The following is a 10,304-nucleotide window of genomic DNA, read 5'->3' as shown; positions in this document are numbered from 1 at the left end:
GGAGCCACAGCTGATGGAAGTGGTGCTTGCGTGCTTTTGTGGTGTTGTCAAAGTGTTTTTATTGTGTGTGGAAAAGCGCAAAAGCGCTGTCGGCTTCTTCAAAGGCATGCGGCCCTCGCGAGCAAACAAGCTCGTGGGTCTGTTGAGTTGCAGAGAAACGCTCTGATTGGTTGTAAGAAGCCCATCTCTCATTGGTCATTAAGTTGGTCCCCAGAATGCTGGGGAAACTTATTTAAGGAGGCGTTTTGGCGCCAAACGGAGGAGACTTGGGCAGGGACTCTTGGTGGAGAGTCGGAATCGCGAGACGGACAGGGTCTAGCTTTGCGCTGGCCACGTTCCGAAGGACGAGGAGCCGCTGCGCGTAGCGCGAGTTCAGTCGGCCAGGCAGGACAGGGTTTCGTAGGGGCGAGCTCTGGCCTGGCGCTCCCGATCGTCCTGAATGCTAGCGACCACCCTGGTCGATGTGTATAAGTGTAAATAGTTGTAAATAAACCCAGCTTGTACATTTCCGCAAAGAAGTTCGTCTACGTCTCATCTCCCTCCTGCAACGTGTCGCGCCCAAACGGACCCCCATCTCCACCACCACAAAAGAGGAAGACCTGAACCCGAGTCTAACTGGCGTCCTGAATGCTAGCGACCACCCTGGTCGATGTGTATATGTGTAAATAGTTGTAAATAAACCCAGCTTGTACATTTCCGCAAAGAAGTTCGTCTACGTCTCATCTCCCTCCTGCAACGTGTCGCGCCCAAATGGACCCCCATCTCCACCACCACAAAAGAGGAAGACCTGAACTCGAGTCTAACTGGCGCAGTCGACAGGATTGGGCAGCGGCTTTCTGCGGAGGGTGAGCGTCTTCAACTGCTCTGTACAGAAGATTTTAAGCTGGACCAACATCTACGAAGAGGCTCCAGGATCTGCACCTTCAAGCGAACGGGGCTACAACGAAAGATCTTGTGAGGGCGACTCTCAACGGAGAACTTGAACATCCAACCCCGAGCGTCCAGGTTCCAAGCAACGACTTGCACCGGGCTGCTGACTTTCTGACGTGTGGTGAACTGACCTGTGGACGACAGAACTTGGAGCGACATCACCGAGTGTGCCAGGCGAAGCGCGGAAAGCACCGAAGCAAAGGTGGGTCTCTTCCCTGTTCGTTTGCCGGTAGGGCATGGTGGTCACCACACGAAGGACAACTCAGAGGGAAGACGGGATGGACAGCCAGAGCTCTGATCGGGCTTCAGTAACAGATGAAACTGAAGGATATTCAGTATTGCAGGAAATTGAATCTGCTCCGAGTCCAGCAATTCATAACGTTCCGCCGATCGAGAAGGAAAGCAGTGATGCAATCCTTCTAAGGCAGCTTGATATAAAAAAATTGGAGCTCGAAATTGAGCTTCTCAGACTGAAACAGAAGGGCCAGAGCAACAGCGCGCTGGGAACTCGAGATGGTAGGAGCAGATATGCTGAAGAGTTAAGGGCGGTCCCTGCTCCCATGCCGGCGTTCGAGGAGCTGGTGCCCGCTTGGTTCAAAAATGCGGACAATATGCTGAGGAGCTGCGCAGTTCCGGACGATCTGCGCGGGAGTGTAATATTGCCATTGTTAAACGAGCAGTGTCGCGCGCTCATAGCAGACAAAGCGGACGACAGGTTGATGTCGTATGAGGAAATCAAAGAGTTCGTGCTAGGGGAACTGAAGTTGACGCCAGAAGAATATCAGCGTAGGTTTTTCTCGGGAAGAAAGGGGAATGAAACCTGGAGTCGATTCGCGACTAGGCTGCAAGTTCTCCTCGACTATTACCTGAGCAGCCGGAAGATAAAATCGCTAGAAGAGCTGCGTACGTTGCTGATTTCTGACCGGCTCAAACAGCTTATGGGTGATGATCTGAGGACCTACGTACTGCAGCATGAAACCGGAGAATGGTTTAAACCTGGAGAGCTAGCGAAACTCGATGAAAAATACGAGGATAGCTTGAGGCGCCCCCGCCAAGTTGAACAAAAAGGCGCGGATACCCCTAAAGGGGATAAGTTGAGACAGCCGGATCTGAGGAACATGAACACTGGTCGTGGGCCTGCCCCCAGGTGTTTTTCTTGCGGCCGTTCAGGCCACTACCAGCGGAATTGCCAACAGACCAAACCGAAAGAGTGGGAAACGCAGGAGGCAGCTAAAAGGTCGCAGACCGCCAAATTAACCGCGAGGGCAGCGTGCGACGCCGTGCCAACATGTGACGTATATGTAGTGAATGCGGCAGGGGGAGGTGCAAAAATGACCTGGGTGGAGCTGGTTGCGGGAGGAACGCCTTTCAAGGCCTGTGTTGACTCAGGTGCAGGGATCACTATCCTCAAAAGAAGCGTTGTCCCACACGTGAACCCCTCAGAGCGAGTCGGCAAGATACGACTCAAAGGCGCGTTCGGGCATGCGGTCATAGCTGATTTAAGGTATGTGCCCTTGAGTCTGTCGAGGTCATCACAGGATGCCAGTGTAAATCCCCCTGTGCTCATCCAGTGTGCTGTAACTGAGGAGCTTGCGGAGGAAGCCTTGTTCACACCCGAGGCTTTTGAGGAACTGAAGCGAGTTCAGAGTAAAACTCAAGAGCTTGCAGTACAGAGGGTGAAAACAGAGATCGAAGCCTTCGTTGATGAACCCACAGAGGAAGTAATAGCTGTCAGAGCGGATGACGAGGAGCAGAGAAAGGCATGTTCTGCGCTTGCCGTAGAGGGGAAGGAAGCGGTAAAGCAACCGCCACCGAATGAAAGTGAAGGGCCCGATAAGACTTTTGCCCAACAGCAACAGGTGGTGGCCGCCATGTTTCGCCGGGGACGGAACGGGTGGGGATCTACCGATGCGGGTTTCTTGTACTGTGCTGTGTGAACTGGTGCTTGAGCATGTGTGCTCTTGGTTGTTTGCGACTTGGTGATGTGTGCGCAGTTATGCTTCGTCCATGTATGCAGGCTATCGTTTGTACAATTTCGGTGCTTGCAGGGATGCTTTGTTTGGCCCATGCTTACGTCATGAGTACGCCTGATTTGTTTTTCTGTGTGTGTTATTTTGCTGTGGGTTTGCCACTTTTATTCACTGTTTACCCTCGAGGCGTCAGCTGATGGCAGTGCATGGAATTTGTTGTGCGTACAGCAAGTGTACCCACAACAATCTTGGTTGGGAGGAGTTGAGTTTGCGGGCCGCCGCGCAGCGGGCCATCCCCATATCCCCCCCGGGCGCCGCCGACTTGGTCCTTATCTTAAGATGTTTTAGGCGGCATAGCTCTTAAGCAGACAGAGGAAACGCTGGTGTCAAAGGGCTGCCGCCCCAAAAGGTAAAAGCAGCAATGGCAGCGAGGGGTGCCGGAAGGGGACCCGTTCCGCGGACAGTGCGTACGAGTCGCGTACCCCGGCTATTGTCGGGGTTAAGTTCAATGGCTTTTCGGCGGCGGCGTCGAACTGTGCGAAAGAAAACTTCAGGGACACTTGAGGGGGAAGCTTGCGTGGGAGGCAGCTGAGTGTAATTACGAATGGTCGTGAGGCCGGATGGCGGGTAACGAGGTGTGATTACTCTGCCTCTGGCCAGAGGGCTCAGATGCACCCTGTAGTGTTTGGAGCCACAGCTGATGAAAGTGGTCATTCGGGTAACGAGTTGTGATTACTCTGCCTCTGGCCAGAGGGCTCAGATGCCACACTGTAGTGTTTGGAGCCACAGCTGATGGAAGTGGTGCTTGCGTGCTTTTGTGGTGTTGTCAAAGTGTTTTTATTGTGTGTGGAAAAGCGCAAAAGCGCTGTCGGCTTCTTCAAAGGCATGCGGCCCTCGCGAGCAAACAAGCTCGTGGGTCTGTTGAGTTGCAGAGAAACGCTCTGATTGGTTGTAAGAAGCCCATCTCTCATTGGTCATTAAGTTGGTCCCCAGAATGCTGGGGAAACTTATTTAAGGAGGCGTTTTGGCGCCAAAAGGAGGAGACTTGGGCAGGGACTCTTGGTGGAGAGTCGGAATCGCGAGACGGACAGGGTCTAGCTTTGCGCTGGCCACGTTCCGAAGGACGAGGAGCCGCTACGTGTAGCGCGAGTTCAGTCGGCCAGGCAGGACAGGGTTTCGTAGGGGCGAGCTCTGGCCTGGCGCTCCCGATCGTCCTGAATGCTAGCGACCACCCTGGTCTATGTGCATATGTGTAAATAGTTGTAAATAAACCCAGCTTGTACATTTCCGCAAAGAAGTTCGTCTACGTCTCATCTCCCTCCTGAAACGTGTCGCGCCCAAACGGACCCCCATCTCCACCACCACAAAAGAGGAAGACCTGAACTCGAGTCTTACTCCCCCCTGGTTACTTCCCTGATTGCAAGATGATTTACTCTTCTATGGTGCGAGGATTGCATCGAAGCAAGCCCCATCTGTATTTGCTCTCCAGCTCCAATATATCTTTTTGTATTTTTTTTTTGCGTTTCAATTGGCGCTGCGGCCGACACCTGGATTGACAACAAAGATGGTGGCCCGAATCCTCTGGATATGTACCCTCAATTTTGCTTCATTGAGGGGCGTTTCTGCGTCCTGGTCGGGTCAATCGCAAAAAACAAAAAGAAATTCACTATCACAAGAAAATTCAGAGGGCACTTAAAGGTACTCAGATGCACCTTCCGAGGAGAGCACATCAACTCGCTCAATCACTGCAATGTGCTGTCATAGCCAAACTTCTACACGTGGCAAAGAACCCACAATCACGGACGGTTGAGCAAACTTTTGGTACAAAAGTAGTCGGGAATACTGGCACGACATTGAGGTTCCAAGCTGGCTCTCTTTGAAAACTGCTGTCAAGAACTAAGCCTCGGGGAGCAGCTCTTACGATGGTTCAACATATCGCGGCCCTGGGAAGGGCTGAACAAGCTGGTGCATGTCTACATCGTGTAGACATTCTGCGCCCACTGACCAACCAGTGTTATACATGTCCGTAGGTGATAAGTGTAAGTGTGTGAAAATTTTCAACTCGTTTAGCGCGAGAGAGAAACCTTTAATACTTGCCAGAGAGAAACCTACATGTTTTGTTTTACAGTGACAGCTGCATAATGTCCCATTGCCGAGACCTCGGCGCCATCATCGTAGCGGCGTCCGCGAATTAATGTGAGGAGTGGAGAGAAAGGGAGAGGCACACCGTGGAAGGGGAAGAAAGTTGAGGGCTGAAGCAGCACCTCCTAGAAATAGTGAGCGTGATCATGCATGGCCGGATTGCAGAAGAGCGCATGCCGCCTCCTAGTCTAAGCACATCACTCGGAGCAAGCAACTGCAGCAGATGCTGTGCTGCAGTGTGGGTCACATGTCACAGCGTGCTTCAGCTGCAGCTTGTGGGTGATGCTCTCTCTGCCCGTGAGCACACAACCACATATCAAGCCCGAAAATACTGCAAACACTTCCGCGCAGAGTCGCACGTTTGCAAAGATTGCAGATCTCCGAGTGCACTCCCATCAGCAAGCTTATTCTACCGCATGTCAAGCCACAGTGCATGCATGCAGTTCCACCACGTGTTTTCATGCACAGGCTTTTAATCCCATAGCCCTTCCCACGAAACACAAAACGTCTTACGAACGTCTCGGAACAGCTTCAAATGACTACAAACGTCTTGCGCTGTGTTCAAACGTCTCATAGATGTCGACAAGGAGAAGTTTCCTCTGCGACGTCTCTTAAACATCTGCAGTCAGACGTTTGCTGTGAAACTTCTGTAGTCAGATGTTTTCTAGACTTATTTCTAACACGTGGAACTTGAGACCACGTGAAGGAGATGCGCCAGTAATCAGCAGAGTTGCCACCGTGGATTAAACATGCTGTAAATCACGGCACATAAATTAGATGGCTCTCCTGCTTGACGTTTCGAAGAGCAGGCGCGCCGGTGCAAAGACCGCTCTTTGTATTCGAACACAGAAAGCGCGTTTTATCCTACCGAGCCCGAATCACGTTCCACATCGAGTGCAGCTAACCCGCCACTCGTAAGGCTGGATTTAGGTAACATATAATGGCCCTGAAAGCCGACGGTAGTTACGCGAGTGAAAAAATTTGCTTCATGTTGCGAACGCCTCTGTTACGCCTCGGCTAGCTGGCGGCAGCATGCGGATTGACAGGCGCAGCGCACGCTGCCTTCGCCGCCTTCCCGCCGACTTCGCCGAGCTCGCTCGCGCGGTTTATCGCGCAGATCACCCGCGCGCTATCTTTTCGTGGCGGCGTATCTTGGAGGCAATCTTTCTTGAGTCACGCTACACTGTAGTCACGCCGCAGCTTGCTGCTTGGTGTCGCTCCGCACGGTGGCGATGCAGGATAGTTTGCCAAAGTGGTTTTAACCGTTTAAAGCAGAAAAAAATCTTAGTGGAAGCTGCAAGTGCTTAGTTTTACATGAAAGTATTAGATTCAATTTGTTTTTTGGTTCTTTAATGATTTGTTTATTTTTTACGTTTAGAAATTTAGTACTTCATTTGGTCATTTGGCGTTGCAGAGGCTAGCGATAGCTACGCGCGCGAAGCGGATGCTGCGCACGTTGTAGTACGTTTCGGTGCGCACTTTTTTCCGCGCTGGTTGGCACTTCACGCCGCTGCAGTTTGCACTTTCCCTTTTTTCTGCGGTATCGTTTACTACCAGTGTTGCACTGAGGTGTGAGCCTCGTTTTCTGCAAAAGTAAGTAACCTTCCATTTCTCTTCTGTGGTGAAAGTGTCGGCTTTGCCACTAACGCGCCTGATTGAACCTTTGGTTTACAAATCACAAAACAGTATCAGCCAGTGTTTTACATACCAAAGTGCAGCGTTGAATGTTTTAAAACAGTGCATTTGCATGTATTTGAGCTTTTGTTAAGTGGATACAGCTAGGCTGCTATCGCATGCGAGTTGCTTTCTTTACCAAGGCGATGACAAGGTGAACGTGACAAAGCTTCAAACCAACCAGCTTTGTTTAAGCGTACGTTGATAAGGCGCGAATTTTTTCCTACACATTGATTAAAGTCTGTGCTCTATTGCATTCTGGCAGGGTTTTATTCTTGCCAAGGACTCTCATCTGGCCACCTGTGTGCTCCAGTTCTCCTTGCTGTGATTGCCGTCAGTGAAACTCGCGTTAAAAAGGCTTTGGTTATCTTAACTGCGTCAAGCTTTTATTTCATTGCGATTGAGAGCCCCGGCACAAAGGTAGTTTACTCAGTGGTGCTGCTCTGTATGTGTGCAGGCTGTGTGACAGTGCAGTGAAGTACTACGGCTCTTTGTAGGCATGGCAGCTTTTATTTTTTGGAAAACAATTGCACCGTGCACAGCTGGCGTTGTCCCTACTTCACTGTGTACATTTCGTTTTGGATACAGGCTGTCCAACAGTGGTTTTCAGAGGACCTCCTTGCCTGCTCAACTTCTCTCAAGTTTTGGTAAGCACGCTTTGCAGCTGACACCTTTTCTTTCACTTCATGATTTCTTGTATAGGTCTAGGCTCTTTGCTAATGTTCATTCCACTAGCCCCATTATTTGTTTGTCCTTTAGAACTCCAACTGTTGGCCGGAGGAGCAAGGACCTGGTCTAGTTTCACGCAAATTAATAGCAGCAGCTTGTACTTGGTTGTTCAGACGACTTGGCCTGGAGATTGTTTCAGTGCTGAGGTGGGAATCTGGACTAATGCTTCTTGTGCAGTGGTGTAAGTAATCTCTTGCAGTGGTGTAAGTAATCTCTTGCCCACTGTTTGAGCTTCATCGTACAGATTAGAAAGGGCTTCTTTGGCAATGCAGTGTTAGGAACATTATACACACGCACTTTTATTTGTCTTATCTTTCAGATGTGCCCGGTGTGGCTGTCAAGTTAAGGTCCAAGATTTAACACATCTCTGGTGTATACTGAAGTGATGCAGGCATTACCAGGACAGCAGCATCTCTGCTATGTTTTCATGCGACGGTGCAGGATGTCAAACATCAACCACTTTTGATTCAGCCACATCTTGCAGGTAAGAGAAAGCCTGTTTGCAAGATGCAGCTTAGGAGGTTCTATGAGTACTGTGCGTCACAGTAAGGCAGTGCACTTGCTATTGACTGCTTGGCTTTCAGTGTCCATGCACGCTGTTTGGATTTTGCTTCTGTTAAAGGCCTCCACAGTGATTGACTTCTTGAGTTTATGATGAGCCGTAGCACTCTGCTGAAATGCCACTTGCAGTGACATCATATGCATCTATGTTTTTAATTAGCTTATTTTGTTGCCTGTGCTGTCACTCCTTGCCATTTCCTGGTCTTATTTGCTTCCGACTCCTCATTGGCCATTCTACATGCACCTGACTGACTGTGCTTTTGGTTACTCTAATATTTTTCACTTCTGCAGGCTGCTGAACAGAGCTGGATTTGACTTCCCCTTGTTACCGTCTAGTTGGCATCCTCCTTGCAAGAAAAGCGATGTTTTGAACACCTAGCGAGCTCTTCAGTGCCATCCACATCACAGCAACTTGCTCATCAACGCATCCGTTGTGAACAAGGCCCGGGGCCGAATGAATTTTTGATTTAACAATTGGTTGCTGCTCGACACTTTCCCGCCATCCAAGTGCTTACCGTTGTAACGTCAGCCAAACCAGTGAAGCTACCTCCTCCGTGGCTTTTAACATTAATTTCCTGATCCTTTTCTTTTTTTGTGTGGGTGTATATGCACTGGATTCAATAAAGAGTAACGCCATGCATTTATGGCTCATTACTACAGCCATACATCCCTTGTAATGTGGGCTCATTGTTCGGGTCATTGCAAATCAGTTTTGAGTTCATTTTTTAGTGGTGTATACCAGAAAAATGAACTATAACATTTTTAGAGCTTTAGAGGGTTTAAAGGCAGCACTAAAATCAGTCTTGAAATGCGTAAAATAATACAGGCACCCATTTCGGAAAAAAAAGGAACGTCTAAAAAAATTCTAGAAAAGTTCTACCTCAGAAGTTTTCTAGCCGTATACAAGCGTAGCGTTAGCAGAGCTAATAGAAGGCTAGTAAACGTCTAAGTCTAAAAAACTGCTTAGGTGAAACTTCTTCTAGATGTCAAGCTTTTTTTTCCGAGACTTTTTTTAGACGTCTATTAGCGCTTTTTGTGTTTCGTGGGTTGCATCTAAGGGTCGCTGCTCCAGCTTCTATTTACATTATGAGAGTTTTTACTGGTTGCCTCTCGGCATATCGTAGAGTGCTGGCAGAGAATTTGTAGGGGGGTGACGCGGACAGGGCGACGGGGTGGGGGCTTTTTAGCAAGTATGATGCCTCTTTCGCATTGCTGCTTATAATTGTAAAATAAATTAATAAAACTCCGCAGCAGGAGCATCATGCACTAGCTCTTCACTCAGAGGGGTGGAAAGCGGGCTGTAATACGAGCTGCATATATCGTCTTCCTCGTCAGCATCTAAACGCAGCACTCATGTGGCCCCAGTAAATTTCTGAGGTGGCAGCTACCAGCCATCGCCACACCTTGGCTCGGTCACCGAGTGCCTCCTCCACTGCAACTGGAACGCCGCGGCCACCATGCACACATGGCATCCAATGTCTCAGCAACGCCAATGACATGCAACGTATTGACCTAAACACCTGAACTCTTGTGCAGCGTAGGGAAGAAAGTGGACAGAAAAACAACCAATGTGTCTGTTTTTCCAGGACGAATTTATAGCGCTCGCAAATGTATTCTTCAAATGCCATGATTTTTGTAGCACAACAAAACAGTGTGCTCCCAAAAATATGGGTTAGAGGCAAAGTAAAGTGAAGTGCATGCTTTGGAAACTCTGCAGTACATATACACTGTCAAGCTAACCCTAAAAAGCTCACTGAAACCATTGCGTGCCGTTGTGCATGCAAAACTCCTTCCCTTCTGCTATTCTCGTCGCAATCTCGGTGGCAGCACTAGGTGGTGCACAACATGTTTGAACTTTGAACCACCATTTGTAACAGAACAAGCATTGGAAAAATAATACGCAGTGCTGCAGAAGATACAGGCACTAACACTCTGTCTGAGCTATGACCAAAGTAACTATTGTGAGACATTCCAGTGGCTAAAAAGACACGGACGAATGTCCGTGTTGTGAAATAAACCTCAGTTGAAGTCCGGCGTACGTCCTGTCTCGTCTACCTTCGTTCGTGTCTTTTTAGCCGCTGGAATGTCTCACATTTGTACTAGCAACCAACTAGCCCAGCTTTCTACGCTTAATGACCAAAGTAATCTGCTGCAGAATCTTCAACATGGAAGACCGCAATGGTGCACATGCATGGCAATCTCAAGCGTATGTTCCCAATTTCTAGAAAGCATGTTGGTGCCTTACTGGGCAGAAATAAATAAAAACCTCATGGCTAAACGTGTAAATGATCACCCAAG

The 10,304-nt window shown here is 49.2% G+C and overlaps 1 long non-coding RNA gene across 2 annotated transcripts; it reads left to right on the top strand.

Moving 5' to 3' along the window:
* The first annotated feature begins 5,927 nt into the window (after positions 1-5,927).
* LOC149343711 (uncharacterized) lies at positions 5,928-8,671 on the top strand. 2 transcript variants are annotated; one of them, XR_016282720.1, is made up of 5 exons: positions 5,928-6,635; positions 7,305-7,363; positions 7,476-7,626; positions 7,765-7,929; positions 8,030-8,671. It is a non-coding gene; the product is annotated as an uncharacterized LOC149343711 (long non-coding RNA). The 2 variants fall into 2 exon arrangements; XR_016282719.1 differs by having other exon boundaries at positions 6,421-6,635; positions 8,298-8,671.
* Positions 8,672-10,304: the final 1,633 nt, after the last annotated feature.

Source organism: Amblyomma mixtum, chromosome 5 (genome assembly GCF_055824585.1).
Source record: "Amblyomma mixtum isolate Tamu chromosome 5, ASM5582458v1, whole genome shotgun sequence".
NCBI classification, from domain to species: Eukaryota; Metazoa; Arthropoda; class Arachnida; order Ixodida; family Ixodidae; genus Amblyomma; species Amblyomma mixtum.
Note: the sequence above shows the minus strand (reverse complement) of the source record. Positions and strands in the feature narration are given on the sequence as shown.